Source organism: Anser brachyrhynchus, assembly GCF_964034855.1.
Source record: "Anser brachyrhynchus genome assembly, chromosome: 2".
Taxonomy (NCBI): Eukaryota; Metazoa; Chordata; class Aves; order Anseriformes; family Anatidae; genus Anser; species Anser brachyrhynchus.
Genome location: NC_137695.1, coordinates 35,464,578 through 35,488,917, shown reverse-complemented (window position 1 = coordinate 35,488,917; position 24,340 = coordinate 35,464,578). Strand labels below are relative to the sequence as shown.

The following is a 24,340-nucleotide window of genomic DNA, read 5'->3' as shown; positions in this document are numbered from 1 at the left end:
AATAACAGCTGCCCCCCACTCCAAACCTCTAGCCTTCCACAGGCTATTTTTAATGGTGATGTTATTTATTCCCAAATAGTGTTTTTTTTTCTTTTTTTTTCTCTCTGCTTTTAATGATAACAGAAAAAAAAAATGCTTTTTCATTTATTTCCTGTATGTGTGGGATTTCTGGATGGATTTCTGACTGGCTGTAGACTGGAGTAATGCCAGGTGTAAGTTTATTAGTCAATGAAGAAAGCAATGGCATTGATTTGAAGAGAAGCCCTCCTACTGAAAATAAATATATGTTTTTTAACAAGGAACGGGGAAAGCCTTTCCTAAATTTCCCATTCTGCTGTAGCCTGTTTTCCTGTGGCTTCAGTGAAGTAACACCATGCACATTTTCTTCTCCAGGCACTAAATGAATGAAGATATATTTGATTAACCACGGCGCCTTTTCCTGCTGGCCCCAAGGAAGGCCACCCTGGCTCCATCCTGCATTTGACAGGCTTCCTTCCCACAGCTCCTGGGGTTTCTCAGCGAGGGTCTTCTCCACCTCCACCACAGTGGGGACTGCCACCACCACAGGGAGAGGCAGAGGTGCCAAAGAGGCAAAAACTCAGCAACCTGTCACTGGGGTGTCCCTGGTGCATACCCTGGTGCAGAGACCTGGATGCATCAGGGGACAGCGTGCATGGGGTTTTTGTCTGCCTCACTGCCCTTTCACAGGGCTGCTGCACTGCACTCACTCAGGGCTTCCCAGCAGTGCAGGCAAGGGTGGGTTTTGCCGTCCTGAGGGTGAACAGGAGCTGGGAAGAGGCAGGGAAGCAGCTGGGATGGAGGTCCTGAGGTGGGACAGCCCCCCTGAGCCATAACCAAGGGGAACGTAGGGCATGACATGGGGCTATGGTGGGGAAGAGGGCTTTGGGAGGAAGACCTCCAGGGAAGCCCAGAGGATTTTGCCATGCAGTGGAGCAGGGCTGTTATTTCCCTCCTGCCCTCACTTCCAGTTTTCTTTTGTGTCAGATGGTGGAACACAGACTCCTGCCTGGCCTTCTCGTTTGTAAGAGCCCAATAACTGGCATGCACCCTGCTTCCCCCCTCTCCACACTGTGTCCTAGCAATATCCCCTTTATGGATTAATTTAGTGCCTGTGAATCAACCCCAAGCCTGACCTGAGCTGACCACCCACTCTGACGCTGTTTATATTTGCAACCCCAGGCATCCCAGTAATGGCTCTCTGTCAGGCTGTGGCTTGCTTCAGGGGGGCTGCTTGCCACGTAGGATCGAGCAAATGACTGACCACCATTTCAGTGGTGTCCGTCTTCATTTCAGTGATTTAATCGCAAGTGCCTGAGCCTCCATCTGTTCAAGCTAGATAATGACAGAAGTCCAAGGCATAAACTCCCTTCCCCCTCCTTCTTCCCAGAATTATTCCTAGAAGTGTCTCAATGTTGCGGGAAAGAAAACATTTCTCCTGTTCAGTAGCTATCTTCAGTTTCATGTGAATTCATGAAAAAATTAGAAAGACTTACTAACCTGGGGTGAAATGTATTTCTCATTTGTATTATCTATAGCAATTGCCAGGATAATCAGATATTGATTGAAGAAAAATAATGAAAGGCGTGATTTCATAGTTAAGTGCAAGAAAAAAAATATTTATATGAAAGCTTTGAAACATTGGTTATATCATACTGAAAATAGTATCTCTTGGACAGCTTGCAAATTCCAAGGCTTCATCCCCTCACTGAAACAAATAACCCCAGGTTTTACTAGCATATTCCAAGGGATATTTTTTGTCTGTGTTTGCTTGGCTGCAATAGAATTAAAAATCTCGTTTCTCCTCTGTTACACTTGAAGCCAATAGCTCTATCAGGAATCAGTACGGAAGTGCTTTCTCTTAACTGGCATTTAGAAAAGACTGGATATATCAGCAATGCAATGTTATCCTTCTAAACTCATCCTGCTGACTTTATGGGGAGTTGTGCCTTTGATTCTTTGGGACTCAATAGGGCCTTTCACTCTGGAGCATCAAGGACTGATGCGAGATCAGACGGCACGATAACGCGCCAAACCCCGTTGTCATCTCCCCCCTGCAATGCTGTGTGCCTCTGAGGGGAATTACCAGGCTGCTGATAACATGCACATTCTGACTCCTAATAAAACCCTGACTCTCTACTTTATTTAATTATTCTTGATCCCTTAAATGTAAAATCCCTTTTCCAAATGTTCACTTAAGTGGCTACTATTAAGTCTTTATCAGTTCCGAGCATTTCAGCCTCTTGTAGTCAGAAATTTCTCAATCTGACAGAATAAGAAATGCATTTACATGGCCTAAGCTCTTAAATTGTCCCTTTCAATTAATGCCCCATCATGGAGCAATCTGGAAACCATTACTCAGTAACTCTTCATTATAATTGCTTGCAGCTGAATATCCAGGCCTTGGTAATATAAGAATAAAAGAAAACTCAGTTAGTAACAAGTGCAATTGATTCCATTCAGAATTCCCCTGGTGCTTTGCCATGTTTGGCCTGCATGAGAGGAAACAAGAGGATTTTTTTTTCTCCCTCTCTCTCTCGTTTTTTTTTCTTTTTTTTTTTTTTTTCCTTTCAGGGCCAGGAAATGAATTGGCAGACATAAGATGGTCTGTGTGCTGCTTGCCTTCATTTTTCAGCTGGTCCTTGTTAAAAATGAGACGGTGGGGCTCCTACTTTTTTTTTTTTTTTCCTTAAAGTAGAGGGCTTTTCTAGTAACAGATAAAACTACAATACCTCAATTTGCTGCATGCTAACAGCAACCAGAAACGCTCACCTCCTGTGCTTTTCATAATCAGACCTGAAACTTTCTTCAGTTAATTCCAGGATTTCTAGCTGCAGGATTATTTTCCTCCTTTTTCCCAACTTTATTAATACTCAAGCAGCTCTGAAAGCCAACCTCTCCCTTCTTCCTCTCCCCCAGCCATCCATCAGCACCCATACAGGACCATGAGTGTCCGTGGGTCTGAAGATACACCAGCCTTGTTCAGCTCACAGAGGAGAATCCAGGGGCCATAAATCAGGAGCAATGGAAATTTCACCCTGGATAGCATTGACTTTGGAGGAACCAAGTAGTTCCCTTCAGATAACATTTTGGCTCTCAGGGATGAGGCACTGAAATTGCACCAGGGATGGCTGTTTCTGAGCACACAGACCTTGTGCTTCCCCAGCCTTGTGACTCCTCTAGAGATGCCAGATCCTTGCAGCTGCAGCATGTGCTAGGTACAATGAGAACAAGTAGCTTTCTAGTGGTGAAATGGTGGATAGGTTTAGTAACAATTTCCCAGCCTCCAGGCAGTAGTGAAGGGGTTTAACAGCTATGTAACATGGTATATTATAAAGTTCAGCTGTGGAGCTTTGCTTTCATTCGCCTCTGATGCTTCAGGTTCAGTCAGGACAAAATGCTTCCAGCACCCCCTCCTACAAAACTGTTTCCTCCCAGGGCCAGTAGCAAGCAGCAGCAAAGATGGGTTTGCCAAGTAGGAGATCCCTCCTCCTGCTCCAGGCAAAAGGATCTCCTGCTTCATTCCTGTGCTTGTGCTTTGGTGCTTGGAGCTACTTCTTCCACTGTGGCATAGTGTTGCTGCGATGCAAATAACACTTAGCATTAACAAGGTGTTGGGATGGTTCAGGTCTGCATTTGGAAAGTCTGGATTTCCCAAGCGGATCCCTCAGAGGTGCTCCCCAGTGATTTAGATAATAAAAACATCTAAATAATATTTTATTTTTTTTCTCTTTAAGTTGGTTATGGAAACCCAAAGGGATTTTTTCACAGCAGGGAAATTGCCATTTCATTCTGGAAAGCTGATTTTGCTAGGAAGTTCACAAAATTTCTCTGTAAAAAATACAGATTTTCTTTCTTGTCTTTTCTTGCTTTGAACAGATGCATAGAAATTAATTATTTTCCTTGAAAGGTAAAAGTATTATTTTTTCCCCTTATGGACTTCAGTGTTGCTGTAGGCCTGACTGCTGCTCAGCATTTTGATTTCACATGGGGTTTCTGGACATTTCTTCAGATGTGTTGACAGTTAGATAGATGGGCTAATATGGGAATGGACTTCCCTGGAAATCCTTTGGACTCTGCGAGGCCCAAAGCTCACCTCAAAAGCTTCCCTTCTATTCAGCAGGAGATAAAGTTAATTGCCCCATACAGCAATATATATTGCACTTCTCAGGGCTTCCCTGAAGCAGGGTACATAGGCCTATACCTGGGAAAAAAAAAAAAAAAGGGATCTGTGGAGTCCAATACCATGGCAACATGCAGAATATGCTCCATTTTGTGCTCCCCTTCCTTCCCTTTTGGTGGTGCAGCTGTGGTTTTTCTGTATCACTCACTGTGCTTCCAACACTCATCACAACAATACGTGAAGAGTGAAAACATGTATCTCTATTTCCATTTTTAAAGGAGAGGCTGTAAGACGAACACCCTGACATGTCAGAGTAACACGGAGGAACTGACCTGCTCATGGGGGGAGTTATCCAGGCTGAAATTCTGATGCTCAAAGAAACGTGAACATCAGAGATGCTGCTAGGTAAGTCTGACACAAATTATCCAGTCACATACACAAGCTCAGAAATGTCTCATTTCCTTTCTAGCTTTCAGTGGGAAAATAAGAGCTATGCATCTTAGCGAAGTTTGTAGAACTGGTTTGTAATGAAGTGTAAATCAAATCCATGTCACTCTCTGCACTATAAAAGCTGTAGCCTGATAGTTTTTGTTTCCATAAAAGCCATACAAGATAAGATTACTCTAGAAATAGTGCCTATAAACAAAAGCAATGTTAGGGTTAACCATAAACATCAAATCACTCCCAAGACATCAGTGACTGTAATCTTTGGTGGTTTCATACATCATCTTGAGCCACGCTGGAATAAAATGTTCTCCCCAAGAGCCAGGTAGTTTATTATCTGCTCCAGGTGTGGATTGCACAGGGTCTGCCCTCCACGTACTTGTTTCTTTCACCAAACCTCCGTCTTGTAATCACACTGCTACTGGGAATGAATGAGGCATTGTCTATCACCACCACCAGCTCTACAAAAAGGCCTGAGTCTCTCAAAAGCGAAGAGTACTGCAGTATTTCCCAGGCAAAAACCTTTCCTGCAAGCCATTGCTGTAGAGGGTCCTTCCAATTGCTCACACGCACACTGGTTTTGTCTCTGGTCATGTAATGCCACGTTATGCATCCTCTTCTAGCTCCCCCATTATTTCACCCCATGCAACCACTGTACATGCAGCTTTCCCATACTACCCATTGGTTTCCACAGAAGGTGTGGTTGTGTGATCTCAACCCTTAGTTTTGGTTGTCTTTTTTTTTTTTTTTTTTCTTCCAACATTACACTTGTCTGTTTATTTTACCAGTCACTGCCTTAGGAGGTTTGAAAAAAAGAAATGAAATATATGCTGCTGGAGGAAAGTTACACTCTTAAGTATCCTAGTCCATGATAAAGGAAAAGCTTTGAGGCTTTCCTGTTATTTTTATCACCTCTTTATCCATGCTATACTCTCATTGCCTCCTAGGTCTTCAGTTTTTGTGACTCAGCATAGGTTTCTTGAAGGGAATTTAAAAAACCATTGAATCACACTAGCTGAACATTGGCTGGAAAGTCTAAAAGCCCCAAATTTATAATGGGTCTTTTGTAAGAGTTGTAGAATTATTAAAATGATATTACTTCTCTGTAAAGGAAGAGGCACACCATGACTTTGGAGGCTTTTGAAAGAGATCAACCCAGCTGGGGCTTATAGGGACTGTTATTTTTCAGTTATATTCCTCAGCACTTGACAATCTGGAGACTCATGACAGCAAATTCCCGAAAGGCTCCAAGTAGAACAGTTAAAATCTGGGGAAGAATAAAAACTCTTGTCTAAAAATGTTCACTTTTTTTATTTCTTTTTAAATAAACAACTCATTTTCAATTCAATTGGAAAAAAAATACTTTTTAGATTCTTTCTGAATGTGAAATATCTCTAGAGTTCCAGCTCATCCATTTGTTTGGTGAACTATCTGAAAGTTCAGATTTGTATGGTACTCTGAAGCAATCTGACTCAGACCTCTTGAGACTGCAAAACTGCATCAGATGCCTCGGAGAGGTCAGAACCCTTGTACATGTACAGATATGTCCGTACAACTATTTCTTAGGTCAGAAACAACAAAAATACCTTTCCTCTTTTTTTTTTTTTTTTTTTTTGGTACAGCACTGATCTTGGTCAGAAGTAGGCCCATTGATTGTGATCGTGCTCCCTGGCAGTGACAAGCCCCAACCAGGGGGTAACAATGCTGTGGAAGAGCTCTGTTTGCTTGTGTCATCAAGGCTTGAACTTTCCGACGATGGCTTCTCCCACTCCACTCTTGCCCTGAGAGTTTGGACACTGCTAGCTGGTTACACAAGAGTGATAAATGATTTGTTTTAAAGTTTGCTTGGAAAGTTTTGGTACAGGCTCAGAGCAGAAACGTAGATGTATCTTGTCTTTCCACTCCGTTCATCTGTCCCCAGTGGTTGGGACTTAGGATGTGAGAGGTCAAGGCTCAAAACCTTCCTCTTCTTGATTTGTGTAAATTGTCTTGAAAAGCAATACAGCTTTCATGAATGTGATTAAGTGAGACACTGTAGCACGGCATGTCCCCTTCTTTCCTAGGTCCTAAACAGGCAGACATGGCCCTAAACAGCACATTCCCATATTTTGCACTGACAGCCTTAACCATAGTTATCTTCCTAGTTATTGCAGGTAAATGGACTACCTCCTGTTTTCTGCACAATTCTGCAAATATTACTGAAATCCCTTTGTAAGGCCAGCTCATCCCTTTCAAATTCCCTTTTACTTTTACTAAAAAAGCCTGAAACAAAACATTTTCTTGGATGCAAAACAGTTTCTGATTAGTTGAGGAGGCAAATATTTTCCATTCTAGGTCTAACAAACAAATCCTCTCTTTCCACTTCAGCCACTGAAATTAAAAAAAATCAATGATTTGCAGAGCTCTTGTGAAAACCATGCTCTTTGCAGCAACTCATGACAATTTCCATGACAATGCTGTACATTAATATGCTTTATGGGTACAGCCTCACAGTGCAATGTAGGACACTTTTACAATGATCCCCAACTACATCACATGCGTCTGTAGCAAACAATGAATCTAATGCTGCACTTGTAAAAGATTTATGATTCAGAGAGCAGAAGATAAATGATTCCAGTCCCTGGATGCTTTAAGAGCAAGTTCCTTTAGCTCATATGGTTAAAATTGATCTTTCCATTGTCTCTTGTATGGAATGACCAAAACTAATGATGTTAGGTAATCAATATGAAAAGCCGTGCATAAAGAATTAAACCAAGAAATAATGGATTGCTGTGTCAAAGGCCTCCAGACGGTAAGAAACCGGTGCTGACTGGACAACTCAAAGAGATATCCAGACCTTTGGGTATTTCACTTCAGCCTGTACCCACACCTAGAACAAAAGAGCCCCTTTTTATTCCAAAACATGAAGGAGAGAATGCCAAAAATAATGCTGTATTATCAGACACATAACCATTCCCATAACCTGCAAGTTGCCAGTGTCCAGATAACCTCCAAAAGAGTAGAGGGAGGGCTTGAAGGCCGAGGAAGGGAATGGGAAAGGAGCTAGAATATGAATCCTCTGTATGCTATCTGTAGTCCTGGAGTTTTCTCAGTGCCTCAGTCTCCCCAGGATTTATTTATTTGCTTTGTAGATTCCCACTAGATTGTACATGTAAACATAAAGTACTAACGTCAAATAGCTCTGAGTAGTAAGACCCATGAAAATCTGGTTTCCAGTGACTCTGTAGTCTGTGTTTGGAGTCTTTGCTGTCTAATGAAATACGAGGCTTTTCTTGTGGTTGCAGTATTTGTAGCAGCTCTCTCGTTGTGGATTCGCTGATGTCTGCTCCCTCTGAGTTTGTGTGGTCGAGCTCACTCGGCAGCCTTTCTGCCAGCATGGGCACCACCGGGACCTGTCTCCTCTACATGGCTGACTATCTAATGAAATTTGTAGAATTTCATGTCTTCAAGACTCCTACTGCTCTGTCAAATTTGGTTAAAATCTGTGGCTAAGTTTGTGGAGGGAGAGAGGAGGGAAGGCACTGACAGACAGGAGCTCTGGTATTGTGCATCATTACACAGATACCATTTTCTTAGGAAATCAGAGGGCAGTTGCTAAGTGGCAAGCTCTTCTTGGGGGATTTAAAAGTAGTTGTAGCAATGCTGGTGGACAAGGCTTGAAAAGCTTGTTGGTTGGAACCTGCCTTGTGCAGTGCAAGCGGTTAACCTGTGTAGGAGCCACAGCAGGAGGTTGGAGAGCTCTCAGACCTACAGCCCAGGGTCTGTCTGCTCTCCTTCCCATCTAAAATGATGCCCACCACAGAGAAATGCCTTATTCCTGCTCTGAGATGTGCAGAAACATGATATTCTTCTGCACATGCTGTTTGCTGCTACATAGTTGTTGCTTTTGACCATCTCTCTCTTTTTTTTTTTTTTTCCACACATCAAGTTAATTTCAGGACTTTCATTTTTTTCTCACCTCTTTTTTCCTTTTTATTTATTTCTTTATTTTCACAGGCCTTTCAACACTTTGGAGGTAGACAGGGATTTTCTGCTGCATCTGTTCAAAGCCATCTAACACGGGTTGGCCCTGAAGCAGAGCAGGACTGAAGGTACTGAGTGATTCCCCACTTCTCACTCTGTCTGTCTGGAGAAAGAAAGATGGGCAAAAAGAAGGGAAAGCTGGGATGTAAATTCATTTTGGAGTGTTTTTCTTTGCTCCTTCAGGTATTAGAGTGTAGAAAATGTTTTAGTTTCCACTTGAATCGTCCAGGCAGGATTTGTACTGACGTCTCCCACGGGCCTCATCACTCCCTAACATCCAGACATAACAGGTATACTGTTTGTGAGCAGAGGCTTGGAGATGAGCTGGCACAGGCTCTTTTCCACCAGAAGGAGTATGCATTTCTGTGGATGACAGTTTGGCTCCACTCACACTAAAGAATATCCCATTATTTCCCTGAATAGTTATCCCAAGGAGAGCCCAGCACCTGGCTGCTGGGGTCTGGATCCCTACGTGCCCAAGGCAGTCCCACGTATCCCTGAAATTCAAAGATTCACAGCTCGGGAGAGTTCAGCTTTGTGTCCATATTGACAGTTCCCACAACATGGATCGCTCAAGGCTGCTCCAGAAGATGGAACAATTAACTTTTACAGATCTACTAACTTTTAAGTGTTTCAGCTCCGAACAACTTTACCTGGAGACCCAGATGATGGCAAGCTCACCTCCTCATGCCCACTATTAATTTTAGCTGATGATATTCAGCAAACCTCCAGACGTGGATTGAACCTGGGAGGCAGGGAGCAAACATGTTGCAAAAGATGTACGTGTGTGAGGTCTAGCTTGCTCCTGGGATGTGCATGAGGGTTGTAAAGGAGCCTACCTCTGGTGCCCCCAGGCTTCCTCGATGCCTGGTGGAGAGGAGAAGGGGGACCTCAGGGAGCTCCCCCAAGAAAGGAGTTCAATTCTTTATCTTCCAACTCAGTGCTCTTTTACCGCTCCCTACATCCCATTATATTGATTCTAGTCCCAGTCTTGCTCTATTTAACCCAGTGTTAGAGGTCCAGACCTGAAATATTTATTCACTTAGTGTAGCCAAATGCAGCCAATAGCAATTAAAGGCCTGACCTCCAACACCCTGCTGAAACAACTGCCCAAAGTTAGAGGCTCATCATCACACGAGAAATCTGAGGTAACCAGACCCCCCTTCAGCCTCAGCTTCCCACCTCCCACCCCTCCCCACCCCAAATACTCTGTAAAATAATACCATGGCACTAAATTAGACCTCATTACCTATTGAGTCACTTGATCCAGACCTCCCTTACATAGTAATGAGTACTGATTTATTGTGATCATTATTTGGGCATTACAGGTCACTAAATAACACACTCTGCCCACACATGTCTTCTGAGCTAATAAATATCCGTATAGGAAATATTTTTGAGTGAACTAGCCTTCAGGTTGGTTCAGTAACTTAAGTCACATTAATTTTCTTAATGCATGTAGTGCTTTGATAGGAAAGCCACAGGGATGGAGGCAGAAAAGGAGGCAGATTAAAATCCCTAAACACAGCTTTTCTCAAGCTGGGGTTTCTGGAAGGGAACTGGGGAAGTGGTACAGAGCAAGGTCAGTGGGAAGGATCAAAAACAACCCTAGAAAATGAATATTTGAAATCAACCAGCACCCCTAGGGCTCGATCCAGCCCTCAATGAAGTAATGGAAAGATTCCCATTGAGTTAAATAGGCTTTGGACCACATCCAGGTGTACTTGCAAGTATAAGAGTATGTGCATCACTTGTGCACACATATCCACTATTATATATTTCTTAAAAACTTCAGAGCAAATTAAAAGTTTTTAAAAAATTTGCTCCAGGAACCAAGCAATATTGGGATTTTTGGAATTTTACTCTGTATCCCTTAGTTGTATATCTATTGTACAAAACTGGGCAAGATTCAAATTTGGCAGAGATGAAATTATATTGTTTGTTATATTTATTTAGGTAAAATCATCAAAGGACCTATCAATTTCAGTTAAGAGGTGAACAAAGCAAGTCCGTGGATATTTCTGAAAAACATGGGTATATATTTCCCAAAGAGACAATGGAAGATTAAAAAGGGAGAAAAAATGAAAAAGAAGATTCATGATTCAAGAAAGATAAAGAAGAAAAGGATTAAATTCCCACTCTGCTAGCCATCACACAAAATGTTTTATTGGCTTACTCCTAGCAAATCTTATAATACATTTTCATTATTTATAGAAATAATTCTGGATTAGTTTGCCATAAAGAAATTGGGCTGGACTGTTTTAAAAATTACAGAAATTAGATGAAATCAAGCTCTTTGAATTATCCATGAGCATTGGGTTAATATAATCAATACTTCAGCCAGTACAGGTTGACGTTACATCTCAAGACAATTTTCTAACATAATAAGATTAGAAATAATAAACTGGTATTATTTCTTTGCGAATTGGGGCCTCTGACCTAGTAATTTAATGGCTTCATTATTACAGCCATGGAATGTAGAAAGACCCAGCACGCTCCCTATTATCACAACTGTGCTTTGTCCAAATTATGTGACTTAAAAAAAAAAAGCTAAATAAAAACTCACCAACAATTTCAAAGGGCTGTGATGGACATTTTTTACCGGACACGGTATGATACAATTTAATTTGCGGTCCATTGCACTGTAATAGTATAGCACACAGGCTTTCACATTTAAAAATAATGGAAAAAAAAAAAAAGCTTCCTTTACTTATTTCTGGAAATGCAATACCGGGCAAAGCTTTCAGTGTTTTGTGGTCCTGCTGTTTTTTGGTGACTGCTGCGGAGACATATTTACTTTTCAATAGGGAAGGGAAAACAGTCTTTTGGTCATAGAAATATGGGTCCAAGTATGACTCTTCCACAGACCTCTTCACTTCCATGGCTGAACATGAACACTGTGGAGGTCAGGATGGACAATTCTCCTGGTGCCTGGGCATCCAGGGTGTCACTCCTCCATCAGTTTCTGGTCTGGGAAGTGGGAACTTGGTAGGGAATTTCCTCTCTCCTGCTGTGTGACTGTTTTGTCTATTCATGTATCAGCTCCAGAATGGAGATTTCCATTTGACACATGCAGCCTTGAGCACCAGAGACTGCTGATCCTAGCTAATGCCCTGCTGGGATGGAAATAGTAGATGTGGTGAGCCCCATGTGGTGAGGTGTGGGGCAAACACACCCAGAGGGTTCTTTGTGTCCTCCCATTGGGGAGCTTAGATGAGAACACCAGTAATTCAGCATCTGGTAGGAAATGTGCAGGACACCCATGCATACTTAAGGTGGTGTGCTCTGGTGTGTCCCAGGGAACACAACATTCAAAGAATAACCCAAGCCAGAGCAAAGGGTGTTCGCACCAGGCTGAAGCTAAAGCTGTTACTCAGGATGCAGGCTATATGGCAGGGTATAGTTCTTCCTCAGCAGCAACATTCAGGAAACAAAATCCTTATTTTTCTTTCCCTTTTCTCCTGCCTGTGCAAGACACACTTCAATCCTACCTGCTGGTAAACAGTCCTGCTATGTTGTACATCTGCAGTGCAGAGATGCAGAGAAACAGCATTTATTTTTCTCCTTATCTTCTCTCCACACCACTTCTAACTTGCAGTGTTTTAGAAAAACAGAAGGGCTTATTCAGAAAGATGCTAATTCAGTTATCTCTACCTGTAAGAGACCCCTGTGTGGTCATTTCCAAACCTCTGGGCTAAGCTCATTCACACACACACATCTGTTATAGCAAATGCTTTCTGTAAGCCTTAAAGGAAACATAACCCAGGATGATAAAACATCAAGGAAAATAGGAGACTCAGCCAAACAATCACCCCTCTGAACTTCTGCTTGAGAGATGTCTGCTGTCAGATGCACTTGCGTTTCTGTGCCTCTGCATCTATCTTTAATTGGCAGGTCTGCAGGAGCGAGGGAGCGAGAACGAGGACAGGCTGAACACTGTGCTTTCATCACCGTTTAAGAATGAGAGAGACATCTCTACATCCCTCTTCTGAAGTGAATGGAAGGAGAGTTATGACAAAGTTACCTGTCTTTCAGAATTAAGCCTGTAGCTTTTTCATATGGCGTACTGAAGTCACCTAATTTGGGCTTAATTTTAAGCCTACCCGTGCAAGTCACAGGCTGGCATACATGTGCTGATGGAGAGGCCGTGCTCCTAAATCTACAAATGGGCAGAACAAGTCTCTGTGGGGTTTGTTGAGGGGCAATGGGGGACAATGGGAGAGAATTAAAACACCACACCCCTGCATCCTGGCAGGCAGGGGCCATGTGAGAGCTTCCCTCTTTGTCTACTTGGCTCTTCTTGCACCACTGCAGCCCAGCTGGGCTTTGATGTCCCTCCCCAGGGAAAGGCAGTATGGATCAGGAGGGGGCAGTGGTCCCAGTGAAATGCTCTCGACTGACAGTGCTCTTGCTCAGCCACGTAATCGCTTAGTTGGTTTTCTTCTGAGCTTTTAACAGAGTAAAAGGTATTTTGCTGTTGCAGTAAAAGAGCACTTTGATGGTGGAAACACTTTTTTCAGTAGCCAGAAAATAAAAAGCTATATGTATGTATAAATATATTTATATATATATATAAAATATTTGCTTTCAGCATGGAATTAACCCTAAGATAGGAGGCATTTATACGACCTGCGGTTCCACTGCTAGCTCTGTGGAAATGCCATTTTCTGTCTCCCACAGACGTGTTGGCATTTTTTACGACGTAATATATTTCCAGCCACCCTGGGTACATAACCAGTGCCCATTTAGAGACATGGCCCTCAAATGAAAAGCCACAGAAACTCAAAGCAGCGATGGGGTATTTTGCCCACAACGCGTGCTGTAGGCAGCACGTAGTGCCCCCTCCTTGAGTAACCGCCACCAGTCTCTGGTTAATGTCTCCGAAACAGCCTGTTAAGACTGTTACTACAAATTAGAGTCTGGATCATTCTGCAACGAAAATAGACTTCTTTCATCTTCCAGATGGCTGTCTGATTGGGAACTGGGCAGGATCACATTTCAGGTTGTGACTTAATGATTCAGGACAATATTTACGGTTATTACCTGACAGAGGGCAGTGAGGAAAATTAAACCGCAGCCCCATGCTTCATTTATGACAAAAAACAAATTTGTGACAGTTCCCTATATTAGAGGTGGCATCTTTTGCTTGGGGCGAAGTCCGAGCATGGCTCCGCATCAGGAGCCCGGGCAGGGCAGCTTCGCCACCCGCGCTTTGATGTATGTGCCATCGTCGGCAGCAAGCTGGTGCTCCCCTTGGAGGAGGGCTTATGCGGGCACGATGCAGAGATGAGTGAGAGCTTTCAGAGGGGAAAAATAACATAATTATACAGTGGATTTGTTGGATGGCGGCACTTGTCTGAAATATTATTCTTTGGGGCATATTTTTGGCATAATTATTGCCACGGGATAATCCCTTCTGGAGAAAACGTGGAGTAATTATGCATGCTGGTTGCAGATAGGATTCTGCACGTGATTTTCCCTGCAAACGATGCTCCTTGTGATACCAGCCGGTGGGGGTGCAGGGCATTTTGAAGCGATGAGCGACGGTGTTAGGTTAAATCAAATCGAAGCCCCAGCTCTGCTGGCTCTTTCCTGAAGGAAAGAAATTTATTAGTGTTCCTCTTCTGGTTAATCCTTTGCTTTGCATATGGAACAGACTGGCACTTTTTTTTTTTTTTATTGTGAGCTGCTAAAAAAATAAATAGCCCTTATGAAAGCGACTGCAACACACAGCTTTGGGCTTGCTATAAATCGGCTTCAGACTGCAGGGTTTCTTAATAAAACAAACAATTCTGAGATATGAGAGGTAGCTGTTGAAAAAAAAAACAAGTGGGGAAATGGCTATGCTTCCCATTGCTTAAGCTTATTTTGTCCCTAAGCTAAAATAAGCTTTTTGAGTTTGCAGATAGTGGTACAAGGAATATTGTTTCAATTATAAGAGTATCTTATTTTAATGGAGGATATTCTGTCCACATCTGTTAAATATTATTCCAAATCAATCAAAATATCTATTATTTCAGAAACATTTTCCCCAGGGGAGAGATGCTTCTCAGTTATCCTTTGTGCTGAACCTCTCTCCTCCTCCTTTTGCCCTCCTCTGCCAGCAAACGCTGTGTCCTGCAGCACCCAGCCACCCCACAAAGGTCCTTGGCCACCTCCACAGCCCAGACCTCGTCCTTCCTCTGGCAGCCTATCAGCAGGCCACCAGGGAGATCTGTGCATCCGTGCTTGCTGCGAGCTGTTTGATTGGGATTTGCAAAGCTCCCCCAGGGAGAGAAAACCACGAGGTGTGAGGTATTCAAACCCCCTTGTGAAATATCACAATCCTATTGCACAGAATGGGCAGTAAGGCTGGGTGCTTGCTTTGTTGTTGCAATGTGGAGGGACAGAGTTACGTACTGAAGTTTGTTATTTGTTTGTTTGGTGGAAGGAGATGTCCTGTTTGTCCTGTTAAAAAGCAAAATAGTTTGAGCCCTGAGACAATGAAGGCAATTTATCTGTTTCCCTCTGAGTTTCCAACCATGCCTGTGGCAACGAGGTGGACACACCCTGCACGCTTTTGCACACCCTGCAATGCTCTTAGCTTTTGTCTCATTTCAGCCAGCTCAGACTTAGCGTGAGGAGCTGTGGAGCAACGTCCCTGCTGAAATCCCCTACCTCAGTCCAAATGTGTAAGATGTAATGTGTAAGGCCCATGTTGGGCCCCTCCAGGATGCAAATACCTCATGTAGGTACGGTGCCTGGTAGCTTTGTGATGGGGACTGACCTTCACGACCCCTTCAAACCTCTTTTTGACTCTTCAGCCTCCTCTGAGAACTGCGCAATCACCCCTTACACATCCAGCAAGGAACAGGCTGGCCCAAAAACAGCCTCACCAGCAGCAGACTCACACACAATCCTTTCTCGATCCAGCATCTAACAGTACTCAGATGCTTTAAACACTTTCTTAATTATGTAGTGGTGAGCACCTCTCTGAAAATGGGACTGCAGTATACAATTAAAGGAGAGATGTATAAACTGTCTGATGTTGTCAGTATCTGTAGCTCAACATGAAATTACACCAGGAACAGGAGACTGTTGTCTGAAAAATCCATTTTCTTGTCATTTTTATGGCTCTGTTAGATAATAAAATCAAGAGAAAGATGACTAGAATAACAATAGTATCTCTTCCTGGGTGAAAAGAGAGGGGGAGGAGGAGGAATGCAGAGATGGATGTATGAAATCTCTTGTCCAAGTAAACAATCTACATACATTTGCATTTGCTTGTAATCATTGATATAAAATGTTGTCTTCATTAACATTAGGAGCTAGAGATATATGTTACTCTCCCATCTCTGGCTTAGCTGCCTCTTTGAAAGTAAGGACTGGTGGCTCTTAAACACATCAAGCAACCTTAATTCTCCTTTGACTGTATTATTTCAGGTGCCCGAAGATTTACTAAGGAGTGGTTGACACTAATGAGAGTTGAATATCCAGATCCAGAAAACAAACCCAAATTAGGTTTCATTGGAATAAATAAGGGATGGGGCACCATATGCTGAGACAGAGAACAGAATGATGTTAAGAACAAGTTTTGGGGGAAACAACTGTGGGTGACATTCTTACCAGCCCTACTGTCGTATGACGTTTACCCAGTCTGACCCTTAATCAATAAGCCACACTGTGTGAGCAGGTTGAGTTTTGCACAGCTATGCCATTGGAAAGGGGCCCAAAGGCACATGCTGGACCTTGATTTCATCTCCATCTCTCTCATAGAGCTGGGGGTCTGTTGGTTTCAGGGGTAGTTGGGATTGTCAGATTTGCACCCAGCTTCTGCTTCCAACCTAGGCCCTTCTCAGCATGTTGTTATGATAGCACCACCCTTTATTCCTTGTAACCTACAAAACTACCAAAAATAAATAAATAAATAAAATAAAAGGATAAATTGACATGTGTACATTAACCATTAACATGGAGATTTTGTACTGTTTCACTAGGTAGAATTTCCTATAAAATACACTATTAAAGGTGATGTCCCATTTATCTTTGTGAAAAGAAAAAGTATCCCATCATCATCTAGTGCTTTCTTTCAAAACATGCAGCTTTAATAAATGAGCAGTGCAGACAATCCTGTAAATTCTGCTGGCTTTTTTTCCCACAAGGCTTTTTGTATTGCAAAGCTGACTGGTCTGATGGTCTAATGAGCCAAATAGTCCATATTTTTTTGGAACAACATTTTTTTTATTAATTAAAAAGAAAAAAATATTATTTGAATGCAAGGTACCAAACAGCTATACAACTTTGCAAAACGACTGCAGCAATGAGGTGTCTGCAGGAGTCAATCAGAGCAAATGACTCTCAGAGAAAAGCTCGATGCCTTTCAGATTTTCAAAGAAAAATAAGCCAATGACAAAAGAATAGCAGCTGTGAGTGCATGTAGGAAATTAGTTATAGCAGACTTGTAATTAAGCATTGGAAACTGATCAAAAACATTATCCTGTTAGTTTATACCATGGCTTCTATCTACTACAAAATCAATTACACAAAAAATAAACTACACACGCTCCGAAGTTTGCACATTCGAATGCGTCCTATCCAGTCTTTGGACTGCAAAGGCTATGCAAGTATGTTTGTTTTCTCAATAAAATACACAGAGCATAGAGCAGGGAAAAAGTGAGATGAAAAGGGAAACAGCAAATTTGGGAGAGAACGTTGGCAGAATAATTGACTCTATCAGAAACATACTTCTCTAAAAAAGAAAAAACAAACAAGCAAACAAAAAAAGACAAACAATATTTGTGCAATGAGATAAGCAACTGGGGTTTACTTTTGGTGTATGCATTTTTCCATTTTCCTTTGCCGAGCGCTTTGAGTAAACAGGACAAATTACCATTAAATGATAGAAATCATTTAGCAATAATAAAGCAAAAGAATGTCATAAAAATGTATAAATTTGAGGGAAATATATACACAGAAAAGTCGGGCAAAAGTTTGTCTTTTGAAAATCACATGTTATTCCCATTAACTGTAACACGAGATGGATGGCTGAATAAAATAGGGGCTACGTGAGCTGGGATTTTTTTAGAAGATTCGTGCCTGTTTTAGCACATGTTTTATACCAACAGAGCTGTTTCTGTTAGGAAAACAAAAATAAACCCCAGCAGGTTGCAGACAACCATCCCTTTCTGGCATGAGTGTGTGCCCCTACTTCCCGTGCCGCTCCCGTACCCACTCTGTGGGGCATCCCCTACATGGGGCACAACAGCAGGGCAGCCAAAAACACTGCTGGGGAAATGTTTTGCTCACCCTTGGTTTTATCGATGGGAAGTTAATAAGAGCTGTAGGATTTATGTGATCAAAAAGAGGCAGGGATGAGGGCAACTCATTTCAAGCAGGTCAGCAGAAGACCTCCATAAGCTGCTTTGCAGAAAAGCTTTTGCTGGGAAAGCTATCCTTGAGCAGGAGACAGGTATTTTGGAAGACCCTGGAAATCCCAGCTCTGATGTGTGACATTTCCAAAGTGGCAAACTATCTATGCGTATTGTCATGGATCTGCTTTGATTTGTGGAGCTCCCCATTTTTTCCAGAATCACAAATGCCACATCTCACATGGGCGCACCCCTGCAAACCACCTTTGATGGATCCTACAGAAGCAGCCACAGCCATGAGGTCTTCGTGGATCATGTTGAGACATGAGTGTGTGAAACCTTTCCCAGGGTGTTAAGTCACCTGAGCAGTGGTACTGCAAACCACCAATTCCGTTTGAAGTCAGCACCTCTGAAATTCAGGACACAATTTAAGGGCCACAGTGTGAGTATAAAAACCTAACTTTAGGCTCTTTGCCTTATAACTCTTGGCGTGAGATCCTGAGACAAAAAGCAGAGCAGAAGCAAAGAGCATTATTGCTGTTACTGTGCCATGTGCACCAGCAAAATATATCAATATGTGAAAACACAGAAACAAGAGGAGGGAGACAGAGATGATGTGCTTTTAATATCTTCGAAGCACCAGAAAATCTTTCATGAACAGGAACAAGACAGAGTTCATGAAAAGGTAAACCCCAGAATAAATTATGAAGCTCATTCCATTAGAGGTATGTATTAAATACCATATGTAGGTATACGGTTGGTTTTCTTTTTCCCTTTATGTTTTTTTTTTTTTTTAAATCATTTAGGTAGTGGCAGATATCTCTTCCTTCTATGTTATAAGCTCTCATGCTGCATTTGTTGAGGTGAAAGACATCTGCCTTGAAAACCATAAAGTTTTTTTTTTTTTTTATTAAATATATATGAAACAGAGATGTGGGGCCAGAGTCAGTGCTGTGGTAGCCTGAGTGAAGGAGTTACACCACCAAATAACTCGTCTCACTATTTTTAACGCATATGCCTATATTGTACTTAGCCATTACTATACCACAAAGGCAAACGTGCACATTCATTGAGTGTATAGTGAATGCACAATAACGCAAACACTTGGGACAGTATAACCATTTAGGTAAGCAAAAATGGTATTATTGCAACGTGGCAGTTGCTAGTATATGTTCATATTCTTCTGATTTCTGCCGTGAAAATGACTATTTAAGGCAGAATACAGAACAAAAAAATTACATGTATTGTTGAATTTCTTCCAATGGAAAAAATCTTGTGCAGGCAAGGGAGGGAGCAAGAAGCAGCAGCAGGACTGCATTTAGGCAATCACTGTCAGAAAATCCCATCTCCTAGGCTAGGGCTGCATCCTTGGATACCACAGCCCCACCTCTGCAGAAAAAACAAACAAACAAAAAAAGCACAACCTCATATTTAACACTGAAAACCTGCCTGGTCTCTCTCAATCTCAAACTTTCTATTCTGGGTAATCACTAGGACAAAACAAAACGATCCAGTGCAGTATATCAGTTCAGGGAACAACTGTTGCTTTGTGTGACAGAACCTTTTGAGCAACAGGCGGCACATCACGTATTGGGGTGTACAGAGAAGAGCTGCAAGAGAGGTCAGTGGCTGAAGGTGGGACCTGGAAAGAGAGAATTAATACTGAGCCTTTCCTGGATGTGCAGAGGAAAAGCTGAACCACTACAAGAATAGAAACCTGGAGGGATTTTTTGGTTAGGTGTCCCTAATCCCTTGCTACTGCAGGCAAACTTGTCATATGGGTCTCCATAGGAGAGGAGAGGGATCAGGATGTTGAGTAGTGGCCTGATTTGGGGTGGTGGCTCAGCCCTCAGGGGGTGGACTTGGGGAAGAGAATGGGAGATAAAGATGGAGCAGGAAGAAGGAAGATTCTTAAATAGAGTGGAAACACTGGGAAATTTGAGTAATACTGTTATCTTTTTTCATGAAACTTCTCACTCCTCTACATCAAGGGCTAATTGTGATGTGACACATTGCATATGTTACTGCATAGCTGACCAATGTGTCTGATACCTTTTCCACAGCTCCTCCATGCTTCTTGATAATCATGAAAAGGTCAAATTGGCTTTGGGAGTGCACGAAGCAGTGTCCAGGCCCTGAGGTCTTCTCCTGCTACCCCTGCCCCTTCTGCAGTGGATCCATGCTGGGCCTACCCCATGGACTGCTGCCCTAGGTAAGTTCTCCTGAAGGCAGAAAGAGCAGCAGATCGCAAATCCTAGAGGAGATCCTCAGAGTGATGCTTTGCTGAAGTCTTCACCCAGTTGCAGGCGTATTTCATACCTGCCAGATTTCCCTCATGCACTTCTTCCAACCCCATGCTCTGTGCAATATCACAGAAGTCATGAAAGGTCAGGAAAACTTTCCCAAATCATGCGGAAGCAAGGAATTTGGAGTGAGCCAGAGAGAAGAAGAGGTCCTCTGATTTATTATGGACTGCTGGGCAGATAAGAGTGTGTGAGAGATAAGATGGGGGAGATCTCTTAACCCCTTATCTGCCTTTTGGCACGGAGCATATTTCAAGGTAGATAGGTGGCCTCTAAAAAGTTAAGATTTTGTCAATGGCGGCCACGTCCTACACAACCTTCCCATATGCCTCTGCGTTCTCTTCATCCAGGAACAGGAAAAAAACAGTTGCTACGGGGAGGTAAATGGTGGCGTTAATCACTCAGAGATCATCCCATAGAGCGAAAGCACATTATGATTTATTTTCACCAGTCAAAAATTTGCCCCTTGATAATAGTGATCGTAATCCAAATTCCCAGGTAAGCGCGAAAGCTCTCTTGGTGCAGGCAAGTGTGAATACGGGCTTTTGTGTGTAAGGATACCTTGCAGCTCTAAGCCCCTGGAAATTGTATCTAGTCATTTACTTTATTTTCTGTGTTTATAAACACACATCTGTTATTTGAGTTTCCACTTTGGGGTGAATTTATGATGATAGCCCATCTGCAGGAGCTCTGGGGCTTTTTTTTTTTTTTTTGGAGGAGATATTGGCTTTAAGGCTTCAAAAGTCACTGGTGATTGCAGCATAAATATTAACCAGGTTGAATCTGCCAGAGGCATCACGCAGCGTGCAAGGATGTGACTTGCAGAATTTTGCTGTCTGATAAGCTCATGGAAAATTCCCTCAATGGATTTATTTATGGCAACAGATTAAAACAGACTCCAAGCAGACTGTGCTCGATAGGTTTGAGAAAGAATCTCTAACTTATTAGAGATTGCTTTGTTTTTCGCTATCACATTTCAGTCACATTTTCACTCATGATAAGCAATTGGTTCCTTCCTTGGGGAGCATGGGGAGATAGCTCCTGCCTTGAGATTCTTGGAAGGACAGATAGATTGCTAGACTTTAAGCCTTTTAAAGGAGCCCTCCTTTAAATTCTTCAGGCACAATGTTTGTATGTTTTCTACCCTTTCCCACTCTATTACTTACATGTTGGAAATATAGAGTATTTTTTTCAGATTCTTGCATTTTTTTTCCGTATCATATTTGTGATGGCTGTAAGATCTCTCCTGCTTCCCACTCTGTCCCATCACTGTCACCCTGGAGAAGGGTCCAGACTTCTGGTGATACTGTGAACAAAGGCTCCTGGAGGTGTGATGGAGGAACACAACAGAAAGACCTTGCAGCAATGCCTGTGTGCATTTCTGCTGTCAGCCAGAGCAAAGTCAGAGCTATGTTTTGTTGAGAGCCAGCTTTGGAGAAAGGCACCAACAGAGTGTGAAAGACTCACTGCCAACGAGCAAGGTCAATTTTTTTTTTTTTTACTTCTTCTTTTTTTTTTGATTCAGCTTTGAGGGAGGAAATATGGCTGTTTAAAGAGTTATTTTGCAAAGGCAGAATGAGCTGAAACGCAATGCAAGGAACCCCTCTGAGAAGAGATATCGGTCTTATATTGAGTTGCCAGCTGAGATTATCTGGAGTGGATGTCCTGAGAGACCAGCAGGAATTCTTTTCCACCAAAGACTGATGGAAGCTTCCCATTCAAATGTTTTAAAAGCTGTAGAGAATTAAAAATAGAAGCCCCGCTTTAGGGGGAGAGAATCCTTTGGGGGGTACTTTGTTTGCTTTGGTTTATATCTCCCTGGGTTGGAATGCAGTAAAAAACTGAAGAAATTAGAGTCTTGCAAAGAAATGTAACCTCATACAAAACTGAAGGGCAAGGAGCTCAGTTTGCATTCTGGTTTTATAATCATTTCTGTTTATAGTAGGAAAGAAATATCCCCTTCTTGAATTCAGTGTATGCAGCTTTTCCTAGCTGTTCCCTCTTTAGGTAAACATTAAAGGGAATATGTCTTCAATAATTTATTATTAAGGCAGCGACTAATGGTAAATGCAGGTGTAAACCACGGGCATGGTGTTGTTCTATACACCAACATACATAAGAAAGTGGAAGTTTTCTCATGGAGTCTTTTTTCCTGATAGAATGCATTCGTGCAAGCGAAACTGCACAGAAATGGCACTTAGTGAAGGGGGGAAACGCAGGGGGTGTTTCAACCCCCTGGGCTGCCTCAATGTATTAGACTGTTTTGGCACCTTATGTGGCCTTTGGAGATACTGCTTATCTCCTTGGAAGTGAGGTTACATGGTAGCAGGGCTTTTAATCGCACTGGATTGAAATACCTTTCGTATTTATTCTCTGCTTATGTTGCCTATAATTTGTCAGGGCCACAGTCTGCAGGTAATGGGTGGTAAGCTGGAGACATGTAAAACACCTGCCCTCAGTGCTGGCATATAAACCCTGTGCTTACGACAACATTTCCTATATTTTAAATTCAGAAGCAATAGCAACTTGCTTGATTTTTCTTTCCCTCCTTGGTTTAATTCTCTTGTGCCATGATAGTTTTTGGAGGTAGGATGGGTATTTTATGTGCATCTGTGGCTTGGTCTTCCAGTCTCTGGGGACAAATTTTGCTACTGTGAAGACAAAATTTGTAGCTATACCTCAGAAACCATCTCTTGCATCTTGCAACCCAGTGAGCAGAAGTGTGGGCAGCCAGATGCAAAGCAAAATCTACATCTGCATTTCAGACTTTTTCTGAACATCAGCTTCTGCACGAAGGTATTATTGTTCTGTGTCTTTTATAAAAATAGTCATCTTCTCCTTGAGACTCTTTTCAGCTGTGGGTTGATGATTCCCAAAGCACTCTCCTTTGACAAGGCAGTGGCACAAGTCTCCTTCTGCACCTTTTGTGGTTGGCTTCGCCTGAGGCCCCATTGGGACCCCCCAGTCCATCAACACAATGCTGCTGGGCATCAGGTGATGTGGCAAGGAGAGCTCTTCCCTTATGGACATTGTGGGGGCACACAGGTGATTGGGGAAGGGGAGGAGGGGGCAGAGCAAAATCTGGGACTGTGGTGCCTGCTAGTTTTGTTGTGTTGAGTTTTGCTCTCTGCAGTTTCTCCAAACAGGAGGTGCAAGAAGCCTGGCATGTGTGTGCTGTGGTGCTTGCTACTTCGGGTAGCAAGAGGCAGAGCTCAAAGGCACCAGATGCAGAGCAGGGGCACTGGCATTTACAGGGAACCTATGGGGACTCCTCTGGCTACACAAAATACGGACGACATCCTTGACCACCAACCCATGATCCACAATGCCTGGATTTCACACTCTGAATCTCAAATATACAGATGGTTCTCACAGATCATCAACCAAACCTGAGTTAAAAAGGGAGATGGGATTAACACTGCACTGTTTAATGTATGCAGGCAACCGATTTCAGCTCAAACAGTAAAGAAGAATGGCTCTAGCTACAGACACCCATTACAATGGCAAATTGCTCACACCTGCTTATCGTATGTGTAAGGCTCTGAAGAGGCAACATAGTATATAATTGCTAGGCATCATCACAATTAATCATTTCCTGCATGGAAACTGAAATATGGTAAATATATCGGTTGCAACTGAATATTATCACCTGATGCAGACACCACTCACCTCTCTTTGCTTGTTATGCCAACAAAGAAACGTGCATGATGCCGCCGCCTCCTTTTCCTGTTCTGGTATATGAGGTGCCTGCATCTTTGTTTCTGTGCTTTTGTGATGTTCTCTTCTTCCTCAGTGTTGCTCTGGGCTGGATTCTGTCCTGGCTTGACTCACCAGCCCAACCTAACTGAGCTCAGTGGGAGTGAGAATACTTTTAGTTTGTTTTGTCTTTTTTGAATGTTCAAGACAAAATACTTGCTTTAGCTTTAGCTGGTATTTTTTCCATCAGGCTGCTAAGTATTTGCTCGTGCGCATTGCCATTTGGTGACATCCTGCCCCCCCTCACCTGCCCCCAGTAAGAAGAATGTGCTATCCTGACTCCTATTCAGTCCAGAGGAACCATCCCTTCAAGTGTTAAGTGCCAT

The 24,340-nt window shown here is 42.6% G+C and overlaps 2 long non-coding RNA genes across 2 annotated transcripts in view; one reads left to right on the top strand and one right to left on the bottom strand.

The window, feature by feature from the left end:
• The window catches only part of LOC308189006, a 70,529-nt gene extending 46,189 nt beyond the window's left edge, over positions 1 to 24,340 (bottom strand). The window contains exon 1 of the long non-coding RNA XR_013945941.1: positions 23,928 to 24,340. This is a non-coding gene — a long non-coding RNA (uncharacterized lncRNA). The remainder of the gene's footprint in view (positions 1 to 23,927) is intronic.
• On the top strand, positions 1,389 to 11,187 carry LOC308190036. The gene is made up of 4 exons (XR_013946792.1): positions 1,389 to 2,677; positions 4,420 to 4,546; positions 8,582 to 8,676; positions 10,565 to 11,187. It is a non-coding gene; the product is annotated as an uncharacterized lncRNA (long non-coding RNA).